General features: G+C 44.3%; 1 protein-coding gene across 4 annotated transcripts in view; it reads right to left on the minus strand.

The window, feature by feature from the left end:
* EFEMP1 (EGF containing fibulin extracellular matrix protein 1) overlaps window positions 1–12,061 on the minus strand; it is an 84,522-nt gene extending 72,461 nt beyond the window's left edge. For 2 of the 4 annotated variants that reach the window (XM_060249324.1, XM_060249309.1), the window contains exon 1: window positions 11,944–12,061. The gene's annotated coding sequence lies outside the window, so the exon portion shown is untranslated. The remainder of the gene's footprint in view (window positions 1–11,943) is intronic. The other 2 variants (XM_060249333.1, XM_060249317.1) reach the window with 2 other exon arrangements.
* Window positions 12,062–13,432: the final 1,371 nt, after the last annotated feature.

Here is a 13,432-nt window from a genome sequence, read left to right on the forward strand (position 1 = left end):
GAAGTATTTTAAAGAAACAAGTTAACACATTTTTCATACTGAACTAACCATTCCAAGTCCTTGTTAAATCCAACTCTGACAGTATCAAATCTGCATAAGAATTTCAATTTAGCAGTTCCTTGCTGGAATTTTCCTCTGAAGCTATTGTGCTGAAGTATTGAAACTTTTAAGACTATTATTGAATATCCAGGGATATTCCCCACGAGTCCCCTAGCATTTCCATTTTTGAACCCTCTGGAATTTGTCTCTCTGCCACAAGCTCACTCAATAACTTTAACCAAGCAGTTCTGCCAAAGGCTACCATCTACTGTAGTGGAGACCTAGCACACTGAATCTTCAAGTTCTGTCAGTTAGGGGCTCCCAACTCTCTAATTCTGCATCAGAATCTAGATTTTCTACTCCCAAAGATGTAATCCAACAAACTAACAAAACTTGAGACATCTTCACCAAAAATATCTGTGGAGGTATCTGCACTAAAATATTCTGCACTACTCTTAAGGAAAATTTAAAGAAATAAGAGGCTTTGTACATATGAACATATGAAGCTGCCTTATACTGAATCAGACCCTCAGTCCATCAAAGTCAGTATTGTCTACTCAGACTGGCAGCGGCTCTCCAGGGTCTCAAGCTGAGGTTTTTCACACCTTTTTGCCAGGACCCAGAAATTATGGTGGTATATATGCACACCACCTCTGTTATATACCACCCTCAGTTCTCTGAGATCGGAGATGGACACTGGCCCCACTGGTAGACCTCCTGATGGAACCTGATTTTTGGCCACCATATGACACAGAGTGTTGGAGTGGATGGGCCACGGGCCTGATCCAAAATGGCTTCTCTTATGTTCTTATGTACTGTTTTTAAAAGAGCCAAATGTGGTATGAAAGAAGCATCTTTATTTTCTTTATATCACTATCAACTCTACGACTTAGAGGCAGAGCACATACTTTGGGGTGGTAGCAGTAGCTCAATGTCAGAACATCTTCTTGGCATGCAGAATGGGGCATCGCCATCGAAAAGGATCAGATTAGGAAATATTTGTTGCAAAAAACTTCCACCTGAGACTCTAGAGAGTTAGTACCAGCCTTAGTAGACAACACTGACCTTGATGGATGTCAACGGCTTGGTTTAGAGTTGCCAAGTCTGAACATGAGTCAACAGTGTGATGTGGTAGCTAAAAGGGCAAATGCCATTTTGGGCTGTATCAACAGAAGTGTAGTGTCCAGATCACGTGAAGTGATGGTATCGCTTTACTCTGCTCTGGTAAGACCTCACCTGGAGTATTGTGTTTGGTTTTGGACACCACATTTTAAGAAGGATATAGACAAGCTGGAACGGGTCCAGAGGAGGGCAACAAAGATGGTGAGGGGTCTGGAGAACAAGTCCTATGAGGAAAGGTTGAAGGAGCTGGGCATGTTTAGCCTGGAGAGGAGGCGGCTGAAATATGATAAGATCACCATCTTCAAGTACTTGAAGGGTTGTCATATAGAGGATGGCGTGGAATTGTTTTCTGTGGCCCCAGAAGTTAGAACCAATGGGTTGAAATTAAATAAAAAGAGTTTCCGGCTCAACATTAAGAAGAACGTCCTGACCGTTAGAGAGGTTCCTCAGTGGAACAGGCTTCCTCGGGAGGTGGTGGGCTCTCCTTCCTTGGAGGTTTTTAAACAGAGGCTAGATGGCCATCTGACAGCAATGAAGATCCTGTGAATTTAGGGGGAGGTATTTGTGAGTTTCTTGCATTGCGCAGGGGGTTGGACTAGAGTCCCTTCCAACTCTATGGTTCTAAGTCCAATTCAAGAATTATCTGAAGACACTGGAGGTGGAGCCAGGAGCAAGAATAACTGAACTTCAAAGGGGGCGCCTTCTTTTGGGGCTCATAGAATTGGAATCCCTAGTCCAATCTTTTTGACACTTGGAGGGTGTTTTGAGGAGAGACACCAGATGTTATGCTGAATATCTGGTGCCTCTGCCTCAAAAAACAGCTTCCCCACAGCCCCAGATACCTGCGGATCAATTCTCCATTATACCCTATGGGAATCGGCCTCCATAGGGAACCATGGCGTGCCCAGCAGACATTTCCCTCCCCCCACCCGCTTTCTGATGACCTTGAAGTGGGAGGAGGGTCTCCAAACTGTGGGATCCCCTGCTCCCACCGGGGGATTGGCAACCCTAGCTTGGTTCAATAAAAGACAGCTTCATGTGCATCCCCATATTCAACCCCCATGCATCCCCATATTCAATCTTGAGCATTACTAGTTAAAGGATCTCAGTCACAGAACACAGGTACTGAACTGGAAGGACCAATAATCTATTTCAGTATAAGGCAGATTCATAAATTCTTCACAAAATCAGTGAAGAGGTTTTTATTTTATTTTATAGAGCAAATACAGGGGGAAAGTGAATGAGTAGACACATAATGAACAATTGGGCCTCTCTTACCTCCCCTTAAAAACAAAACTACTGCCTGTTTCTGTGAGCATCAAACTAGTTTATTCTCTGGAGAAAACAAAAAAGAGAGAGAGAAATACTTTTCAAGAAACACATGCAAACAGACGTTGGGAGAAAAAATATTTTCCCTGCTCATGGGGGCTTCAAAGTGTTTGACTCCATCTGAATTAAAGCTTGAGCCTCTGAAATGCTATAGAATTGGAGGGGAAAACAGATGATCTCATCTGATCTCTGTACCAACCCATCAAATGCAAAATAGAAATTGGAATCAACATTAAGGACTTTCAGACAAGAAAGATGGACCAAAAAAATGGGATCCACCCTCAAGCTTCTTTTCCATCTATGTATCATCACTGCTCATCCACGCATCTTGGAACAGCTATAAAGAACAAAGCTCTCCCCAAATAACTTTAAAATGAAGTTCTCTGTGTACAGAGATCTTGGTTATACTATGGTAAAAGTGAATTGGTAGCCTGGGGAAAGGCACACATTGGCCTCCAGTATAGTGCCTTTTCCTTTGCATCTTGGCCTTTTTCACCCATACAAGCTGAGACACAGACAAAAGGCTCTTTTAAGCTCCCCATTTGCAACCACGAATGGAAACAGAGGCGTTGGCAGATTTCTCTTTTTATTTGCATCTCACCTATGGACTTGCATGTGCAAAAACAGAGGAAACAGGTGTAGCTGAGATGTTCAGTTGAGCAGAGAACTCCTCCAAAGCCTTTGTTGTTCACAATGGTGAGGTGAGGATTGAACAGCCCTTTGTCCTGGACCTTGCAGGAGTCCATGGATGGAGTATATGGGTACAGCCAATGAGACTGGCCTTTCAGTTCAATTCAAACTACAGCCCCAGTCAACAGTTAATTGCTGGCTGAGGCTCTACATAGAAAGTCATGGGAAAATGTCACAAGAAAACGTCATCTGCAAATCTCTGAAGACTTTAGCAATGATGTGCATCCTTTAATAGCTTTTAGGTTGCCTTCACATTATTCTGTCATTCCCTTCATCCACACTCTGTTCCAATCTGCTGTGGGTCAAAACTGCATTGCCACTTGCTACATCTGGTGAGACCCCTTCTGACTGGCTCCACCCACGCAACTGCTTCCTTCCCATATTTTTGGGAGTGTGTGATTGCTTGTAAGAGAATGTGGATGCAGGTAAGGGAACAAATGCATCATGTAGTTTTCATGTCAAGGAAAAGCTTCTCAAGGTATACCATCAGTCTACAACAACTTGAATAGTAAATATCTTTTCACCCTTAAAAGCATTTTCCAGGTAGATGTGATGATGGATATACTTTTAATTCTGTGTCAGTCTTTGATCATGATTATGCTAATACTGACTTGATGGATTTGCTGTTTTGAGTTTGACAGGTGATCCTATTTCAGAATATACATACTTTTTGCAAACTGCCTTCACCATTTTATAACAAGGGAACATATAAAGCAAGGATATAAAAATAGATTATAATGCACTACAAATCATTTGCAACTTTTGGATAAATATCTCGGTTATCAAAATCCTTCCTGAGATACAAACTTTGCCTCCTCAACCCTCACAGTCTGGCTCAAGGTTTTTCCTGAGGCTGGGGGGAGGAGGCGAGGAAGAAGAAATGATTTCTTCACTCTCTGCTCAAGGCTGCCACCACGGATGAAAAATACAAGAAGTACAAGAAAACACCCTATAATCATATCAAAATTGTCATCAGAGACAACATAGGATCTCCCATCAACTAATAAAGGAAATCCTGGGAGTAAGCGAACTGAAGTGGGCTGGATTAAGACAGTTTCAGTCAGAAAATTACACAGTATTTTACTCAGGAAATGACAAACAGAAGGAACAGAGCTGCTCTAATAGTGAGGCCAGTGAGATATAGCACAAGCAATCAGAGACTTTAATGCAAAGTCTGATAACATAATATCAATCAGGAGTCAAGTTGCACCTTTAAGACCAACCAAGTTTATTCTGAATAAAACTTGGTTGGTCTTAAAGGTGCACTTGACTCCTGCTTTGTTCTACTGCTTCAGACCAACACGGCTGCCCACTTGGGTCTATAATATCAATCAGCGGAAAGCCTACCAACATAATCATTATTCAAGTTTATATCTAGACAACAGATGCTGAAGAGGACGAAATTGAAAGCTTTTAAGCAAACATCTGGGAAGACATTGATCATACATCTAAGCAAAAAAGGCTTGAACACAAAAGTGGGGAACAATGTAGAGTCAAATACTGTCAGGAAATTTTGGCTAGGAGCATGAAATGAAGCACAATACTGAATAACAGAATTCTGTGAAGACAACAAGTTGTTTATTGTGAACATATATTTGAGGTAATGGAACAGACAACTGTATATGTGAACATGACTGGATGGCCAATACAGAAATCATACAGATTACATAATCGGAAGCAGAAGATGGAGAATTTGTCTCTCTCTGCTAAAACAAGATCAGGAGCCGACTGTGGTATAAACCGCGATCTGTTAATAAAGAAGATTAGAATAAAACTGAAGAAAAGCACCAAAACATTCACAGTGCTAAAATACAATCAAAACAACATGCCTGAAGAGTTTAAAGACCACATAGGCTGATACCAGACAAGCATTCTGGGGCAGCAGGGAGGCAGCTCGAATTGGGATGGTTCAAAAAGAGCCATCTCGGTGCCTCCCCACACTCATCCACATGCCACCGGCATCCCGTCCATGAGGTGGCTGGGTGCTGCCGCACGGGAAGGCGAATCGGAAGCTGGCTTCCTTTGTTTTTAATGGGGGGGGGGGAAGCGCTGGTGCACATGAGTGCATGAGCACTCTGCTTAGTCTCATTGAAAAAAAAACACGGAACAGCATGGGGCGGCTTGACAGCTCCAGACTGCCAAGCTGCCTCTCGTGCATCCTTCCCCCTCCAGATGGCAATCCGGTGACTGACAGCCAGCTCAGATATTTGCTACCTCTTTCAAAGCGGTAGCTATTTGAGCTGGGTGGAGTGGCCTGAAGGACCGGGTGAGTGCGGGCTGGGGACGCCCAGCAGATGTTTGCGTGTGCAGGGATTTTTTGATCTGTAATCAGTGCCGGTCTGTAATGAGCCATAGAAAACAGATTTGCATTACTAAGTTCAAGTGAACAGGTGCCAGAAGAATTGTGGGTTGAAACCAGACATATGATCAAAAATGCACAAAAACTATTCCTGTAGCCAAAAGAAATGAGATGCCTCAATTGATGACTAATGAAACTCTTAATCTTGCTAAAGATAGACAAGAAGCAAAAAGTAAAAGGTGACAGAAACAAAACCAGAAGTGTAAATGCAGCATTTCAGCAACTTGCAAGTACAAAAAGAACTATTATAACAACCAGTGTAAAGACATAGAAGAGACGAACAAAAAAGGAAGGACAAGAGATCTGTTCCATAAGATCCAAGAAATCAAGGTAAAATTTAAAGCAAGGTTAGGCATGCTGAAAGATCAACATGGAAACACATTAACTGAACAGAACAAACTAAAGAAAATATGGGAAGAAGATCTATATAATAGAAATGAAAGGATGGTGGATTCCTTCCAATATGAATCTTTTAAAAAAGAACCTGCAATTTCAGAAGGTGAAGTAAAAGCTGCACTCAGCAACCGGGATAAACAAATCACCAGGACTAGATGGGATATCAGTAGAGCTATTTCAAGCCACAGAAACAAGAGTACATCAAAATCTTAAAATATGCCAACAAATATGGAAAACAAAACAATGGACCATAATTTGGAAACATTAAGTTTACATTCTGATTCCAAAAAAAGGAGAGGTCAAAGACTGCAGCAACTATTGGAACACCACACTAATTTCTCATGCAAGAAAAGTAAAACTCAAAACCTTACAACAGTTATCTAGAATGAGAAATGTCAAATGTTCAAGCTGGATTCAGCAAACAATGAGACACTAGAGATCATATTGCAAACTTATATCAGTTCAAGTTAGTTATTGAAGCATACAAGAGAATTTCAGAAGAAAATCAGCTTGTGTTTCATAGATTACAACAAAGCTTTTGATGGTGTGGATCAGGAAAAGTTATGGTTGGTTTTAAAAGAAATGGGTGTGCCACAACATCTGCCAGTTTTTATGTGCAACCTGTACTCTAGACAAGGGGTTGTAGATGTTATGACAGAATATGGAGAAACAGAATGGTTTCCAATTAGCAAGGATGTAATTTATCTCCCTATTGCTTCAATCTATAGGCAGAACATATAATAAGAAAATCTGGATTAGATTTAGATGAAGGTAGAGTGAAAGTAGATGGAATTAGGGCCAGTGCCAGGTTTCCTGGAGACCTAGGCTGGGAGGGTGGGGGCCACTCCCTCCCTCCTGGGTGATTTAAATCACATAGAAGGGCCGCAGGAGCAGTCATTGCCCTCCCTACCACTGAAAGATCCCTGCTTATCAGCTGATTAGTAGGACCTTTCACTGGGGTGGGGAGCACCAGAAGAAGCAGCTGTGCTGGCCTCCCCCTTCATTTAAAGACCCCGCTGACCAGCTGGTTGGAGGGGTCTTTAAATCATGTGAGGAAGCTGCGGCTGCTTCTGCCAGTCCTCTTGTCTGATTTGAATTGAATTGCTGGAGGGGGCGGCTCTCGAGCCCCTGGGGGCAACTCTCAAGCCCCTGCCGGGGGACCTTTCACTGGCGGGGAGGATAGCGGTTGCTCCTGGGGTCCTCCCACATGATTTAAATCACCCGGGGGAGGCGGCTGCTTCCACCCTCCCAGGGGGCACTTAATTTGTCGCCCTCCCCAGGGCCGCTGCCCTAGATGACTAGCTAAGGTCTTCTAATGGACACACTGGCCTTGGGTGGAAGGAACATTAATCATTTGAGATACGTGGATGACACCACATTACTGGCAGTAGAGTGAAGACTTGAAATGATCTCTGATGAAAGTTAAAGCAGAAAGTGCCAAAGCAGGATTACTGCTAAACATCAAGAAGACAAAAGTAATGACTACTGAAAAATTACATAACTTTAAGGTCAATGATGAAGAAATTGTTCAGGATTTTTGATTCTTTGGCTCCATCATCAACCAAAAGAGAGACTGCAACCAAGAAATCAAAAGGAGACTCAGACTCAGTAGAGCAGCCATGAAAGAGCTAGAAAAGATCTTTAAATGTAAGGATGTGTTGCTGGTAACCAAAATAATTCATACTATAGTATTCCTCATTATTATGTGGGGTGGGGGAAAGTTGGACAATGAAGAAGGCTGACAGGAAAACTGATTCATTTGAAATGTGGTGCTGGAGGGGAGTATTGGATCTCCAGAAAGACAAATAAGTGGGTTCTAGATCATATCAAGCTTGAACTCTCTCAAGAAACTAAAATAACTAAACTGAGGCTACTGTACTTTGGTGACATTATGAGAAGACAACAGTGACTGAAACAGAAAATCATGCTTGGAAAAGTTGAATGCAGCAGGACAAGAGGGAGATAAAATGTGAGGTGGATTGACTCAGCCAAGGAAGCCAAGGCCCTCAGTTTGCAAGACCTGAGCAAGGCTGTTAACGATAAGATGTTTTAGAGGTCATTAATTTATGGGGTATCCATAAGTCGGAAACAACTTGTTGACATTTACAGACACAGGAAAGGAAAGGAAGGAAAACTGATTTCTGCAATGCAGCCACCTTCTGCAGGATCTGAAATGGATTCAAGTTGGAATGCAGCAAAAATGTACTTCATATTAATGTTCTCATTAGTTATGATTAACGTTTGCTCCATACTGAGTGTATATTAGATGGCAAACTGAGGTTATAATTTGTATATAGGTTTGCCAAGTTCCCCGTGGCCTCTGGCAGTGGGCCGGTGGGGGGATCCTCTGTCGACATTGCCAGTACAATGACATCGCTCACAAGTGAAGGAAAAGAGTTTTCCTCCCAAATTGCCAGAGTGTCTGGGAAAACCACAGAGTTCTCCTAGAAGCTCCTAGAGTGGCCAGTGTGCAACGTCGCCAGTGTGATGACATCACTTGTGAGTTATGTCATTGTGCCAGCGACATCAGGAGGGAATCCACCTGCTGGCCCACTGCAGGCCAGAGGGCTGGGGACCTCCAAAGCAGGAGAACTCCTGCCCCGCCCAGGAGCTTGGCAGCCCTATCTGTATAACATGTGAAATAGTCCCAAAGATGACTATAAAAATCTCAGACTCACAACCATAAAAACTGGCCAGTGATTCAACTCCCTGCTTTTTGAAGGTAGCCATAAACTTCACCAAGCATTTTCATGTCTACAATGACCTTTGAATCAAACTGGACTTCTGGCTTCAGCTGTGATAGCTCACCATGTGCTGATTCATACAACCAGGCATATCATCACCTGGTATCCTACTGCCTGAGGGTCTGTTGTGGAATGGGTGACCTAACCTATAATGAGAAAGACATTACATTGGTGAAGGTGACCCAAAGCTGTCATGTCTGATGTGTCATGTTTCTTTCTCACATGTTCATCATAAGAACATAAGAGAAGCCATGTTGGATCAGGCCAATGGCCCATCCAGTCCAGCACTCTGTATCACACAGTGGCCAAATATATATACACACACACACACACACACTGTGGCTAATAGCCACTGATGGACCTCTGCTCCATATTTTTATCCCCTTTTGAAGCTGTCTATACTTGTAGCCGCCACCACCTCCTGTGGCAGTGAATTCCACATGTTAATCACCCTTTGGGTGAAGAAGTACTTCCTTTTATCCATTTTAACCTGACTGCTCAGCAATTTCATCAAATGCCCACGAGTTATTGTATTGTGAGAAAGGGAGAAAAGGACTTCTTTCTCTACTTTCTCGATCTCATGCATAATCTTGTAAACTTCTATCATGTCACCCCACAGTCGACGTTTCTCCAAACTAAAGAGCCCCAAGCGTTTTAATCTTTCTTCATAGGGAAAGTGTTCCAAACCTTTAATCATTTTAATTGCCCTTTTCTGCACTTTTTCCAATGCTATAATATCCTTTTTGAGGTGCGGTGACCAGAATTGCACACAGTACTCCAAATGAGACCGCACCATCGATTTATACAGGGGCATTATGGTACTGGCTGATGTGTTTTCAATTCCCTTCCTAATAATAATGGATTAGGGTCCATCTAAAGCAGGGGTGGGGAACCTCCGTCCTGAGGGCCGTATGCGGCCCTTGAGGTCACTTGGTGTGGCCCTTGGGGATTGCTGGGCCGAGCCGAGGCATGTGGCAGCCTCCCTGGGGCCTGGCTGGCCAGCAAGGTTTGTGGGGTCCAACCACGCTGTGCAGCAGCCTCCCCAGGGCCAGGCAGGGATCACAGGGCCCAGATGTACTGTGCGGCAGCTGGTCAGAACTGATGCAGGGCCTGGAAAAGTTACTGTCACAGTTCAATTTGCAGATGGTGTGGCCTAATATGCTAATGAGTGTGTGACCTAATATGCTAATATTAGGGGATGTGGTCTAATATGCTACTGAGTTCCTGCTGGGCTTTTTCTACAAAAAAGCCCTGGACCTATGTATTTGTCTAGGGCAGTGGACTGTGTGTGTGTGTGCCAGATTAAGCTCTCCCCACATGACTTCAAATAGAAAAATAATTATTTGCATTAATTTTGCCAGCCTGAATCGTTCTCCCTTGGTGGAGCACTGTTTTTCAAGTTGATAATATTTTATGGCCCGCGAATGATGTTATAAATATCCATATGGCCCGTGGCAGAAAAAAGGTTCCCCACCCCTGATCTAAAGCATAATGGCTTATTTCAGTCCTTCACAACTCCATAAGCTATAAATTTAAGGCAGGAATCTCCTTGTTCCAGCTTGAGAAGTACCATTTCACAGCAATATGCAGGAAATATTGTGGCTTTGCATATACTGCAAGGAACAATCAGCTGTGTGTCTGTGTTTATTCCTTTTTGGAGATGCACAGCCTTGAACACAAATCCATAGAACTTGTTAGCCCATGGGAATTCCAAGTAGCCAATTTGGCCATACATACCAATGTATGCATGTGGGCAGCCTGAAAGCATCCAAGTTATAGAAAATTCCCAGCTTGGACAACTGGAGGAAAACCGTACCACAGATGAACAGGTGCATGACTTTTTACAAGCCTTATGGTGGATTTAGGTGCACAGAAGAATCTCATGGGTAGCCTGGGATTGCAGCAGTCTTTCAGGATTCACGACAACACAGATTTCAGAGTTTACCAACTGGTCCCCAATAATATCTTATCGACCCAATTCAGACTGCTATAGATACTACTTAGCAATATGTTTCACAAAAGCACAACACAAAGGAGGAAATGCAAAGTGCCAGTTGGGCCCCTCCCTCAAAGGGTTCTGTAAGCAATCCCACAGCTAACAGCATACATTTCCTTCATTCCCCCTTTTCCAGGCCTCTGGGGTTGCAACTGAAGGGCTGGTGGAGGGGTGAAGTTCAATTATGGTGGTGGTGGAAAGTGCTGCCAAGTTGCAGCAAGCTTATAGTGACCCCACATGGTTTCCAAGGCAAGAGACATTCAAATGTGGTTTGCCATTGCCTGCCTGCGCATAGCAACCCTGGACTTTCCCAACTGAATACTACCCAGAGTGCTAGCTTCCAACATCCGACAAAATCATGCTAGCCTGGGCCATCCAAATCGGAGCATATTTCAATAATGGCATCTCAATAATTTGCCTGATGAAGTGTTCTGTGACACCTGAAAGCTTGCCTCCTAATTTAGAGGTAGAATTCATGCAGATGGTTCAAGGTTCAGTCCAGTTCATTCCCTGGGATATTTCAATTATAAGGATACACTTTTTTTGGTCTTGAGACCTTGGAGAGCTGCTTGCATTCAGCAGCTCTCTGTCCTGGATTAGCGGGACAGTCTGACTGAGTTTTATAACACCACACTCCTGCACCAAGCCCTTTAACCTACTTTGTTAAGAGCTTGCGGGAATGTGTGGGCACTGAAATGGGCAGGGTTTTGCCTGGCATAGCCAGATTGCCCCCGAATTCTAAAAGGGATGTCTTTTTTCGCCCGAATGCAACAGGGTGCCTCTTTCTGACATTCTGATAGGATAGCTCCTTCCCCAGCTTTCTCGTTTAACCCCCTCATGACATAATTTTTTTTAAAAAAAGGAAAAGTACCCCTTTATCCGAATTTCCGGTTGTATCCCAGGATCTCTCCCTCACTCGGGAAACGTTCTGAGCAGAACTCCTCCCCACCGCCGCGTTTTAAAAAAATTGCCACCAACCCCCACCCCCTCCCCCCCCCCCCAATTCAAGTCGTTCCAAGCAAGCAGCCGCCTAACGAGTCCTCCTGATTAAGCTCAAGGACGAGCACAGCCGATTGCTCCATCCCATTGGCACCCACCTTTGTGCGGGGAGGAAGGCGAGCCCTTTTGCACAAGGGTCGGTTGCTGTTTGCATCCAGAATCATCACCCCCTTGCAAGAAAGTACATCGCGCGCGCCCTTTCGCATTGCCAGGGGCTGAGCAACAACAACAACACAAAGCACCTCCAAAAATTCAGAAGAATGCCTTACCTGCGGGGCTGCAATACTCGGATGCCGCTCTTGAGGAGCGCAGCTGGAAGAGGAGGACTCGCTTTCCATGCAAAGCGGGCGGAGAGGAGAAAGCGAATAGAAGTCCTCGCTCTTCCCGTGCGTCTCAGCCGCAGGTTAGCCGTGCGCCTTCGCCTCGCTCGGCTCGCACATAAAGGATCCCCCCCCGCCCTAACCCTTCGCCGGGTCTTGGACACACTTTAGAAGTCCCAGCTACCGTTTGCATCAATTGAACGCCCCCTACCGATCTCCCGCTTCCTTAACCCTTCCCACCCCAAAACCCGCTTTGCAAACACTGCGGGGATAGAGCGCAGAACCAGTTTAAAGGACTCTTGCGAAGGGGAGTGTGTGTGTGTGTGTGTGTGTTACAAGCACGGAAGTGTTACGTTTTCAGGGCAATATTTCCAAAGCAACAGATCTGGATTTGATTTCTTCCCCATCTCTGCTACATTCCAGGTTTTTTGTACCAGGAGAAACGAAGGTCGGACCAGTCTTCCAATGATGAGGCGAGGCGTACTTAGAAGTGCTATGGAGGAGTGCTTTACGAATCTACACTTATATATCTGTTTTCGTGTATGACATTAAACCAGTTGCATTGCACACCATTCTTTCTATGAAAGACGTAAGAAATTGATTGGTTGCAAAAGTGCCCTGAACACCGTGAGAGCTGGTTAGTGCCCAAGCTAACAGCACAATCCTAAAGAGTTGTCACACCTTTCCAAAGCTAGCCCAGTGTTTAAAGTGGAGTAACTCCGTCTAGGATTGCACTCTCGGTTTCCACTCCTCTTCAATATGGGGCTAAATAATACTAATATGTTTATGGGGTTGTTGGAAGGCAAAGTACTTCGTGCAATTGAAAGTGCTGTACAAATGCTCAGTATAATTATTAGTTCCCTTCAAGAAAAGGCAACACATTTCGTGTAAGATCAGTGTAATGCTGTAGAGGGCAACCTCCAAGGCAGCCGTTTTCTCCAGGGGTAACTGATGTCTGTTCCGATTCCAGAAGATCTCCAGGCTCCATCAGGAAGCGGACAAACCTACTACCAAGTCTATTGTTTTATACAAGCTGGGGGCCTACTGGGGTTGCCAGATCCCTGCTGGGAAATACCTGGAGATTTGAGGGTGTGGAGCCTGAGGAGGGTGGGGTTTGGAGAAGGGCGGGACTTCCATGGGTATAATGCCAAAGAGTCCACCTTCCAAAGCAGTCAATTTCTTAGGGTTGCCAAGTCCAACTCAAGAAATATCTGGGGACTTTGGGGGTGGAGCCAGGAGATGTTGGGGGTGGAGCCAGGAGCAAGGGTGTGACAAGCACGAGTGAACTCCAAAAGGAGTTCTGGCCATCATATTTAAAGGGATCGTGCTCCTTTTAAATGCCTTCCTTCCATAGGAAATAATGGAGGATAGGGGCACTTTCTTTGGGGGCTCATAGAATGGGACCCCCTGGTTCATTCTTTTTGAAACTTGGGAATTG

Source organism: Heteronotia binoei, chromosome 1, assembly GCF_032191835.1.
Source record: "Heteronotia binoei isolate CCM8104 ecotype False Entrance Well chromosome 1, APGP_CSIRO_Hbin_v1, whole genome shotgun sequence".
Taxonomy (NCBI): Eukaryota; Metazoa; Chordata; class Lepidosauria; order Squamata; family Gekkonidae; genus Heteronotia; species Heteronotia binoei.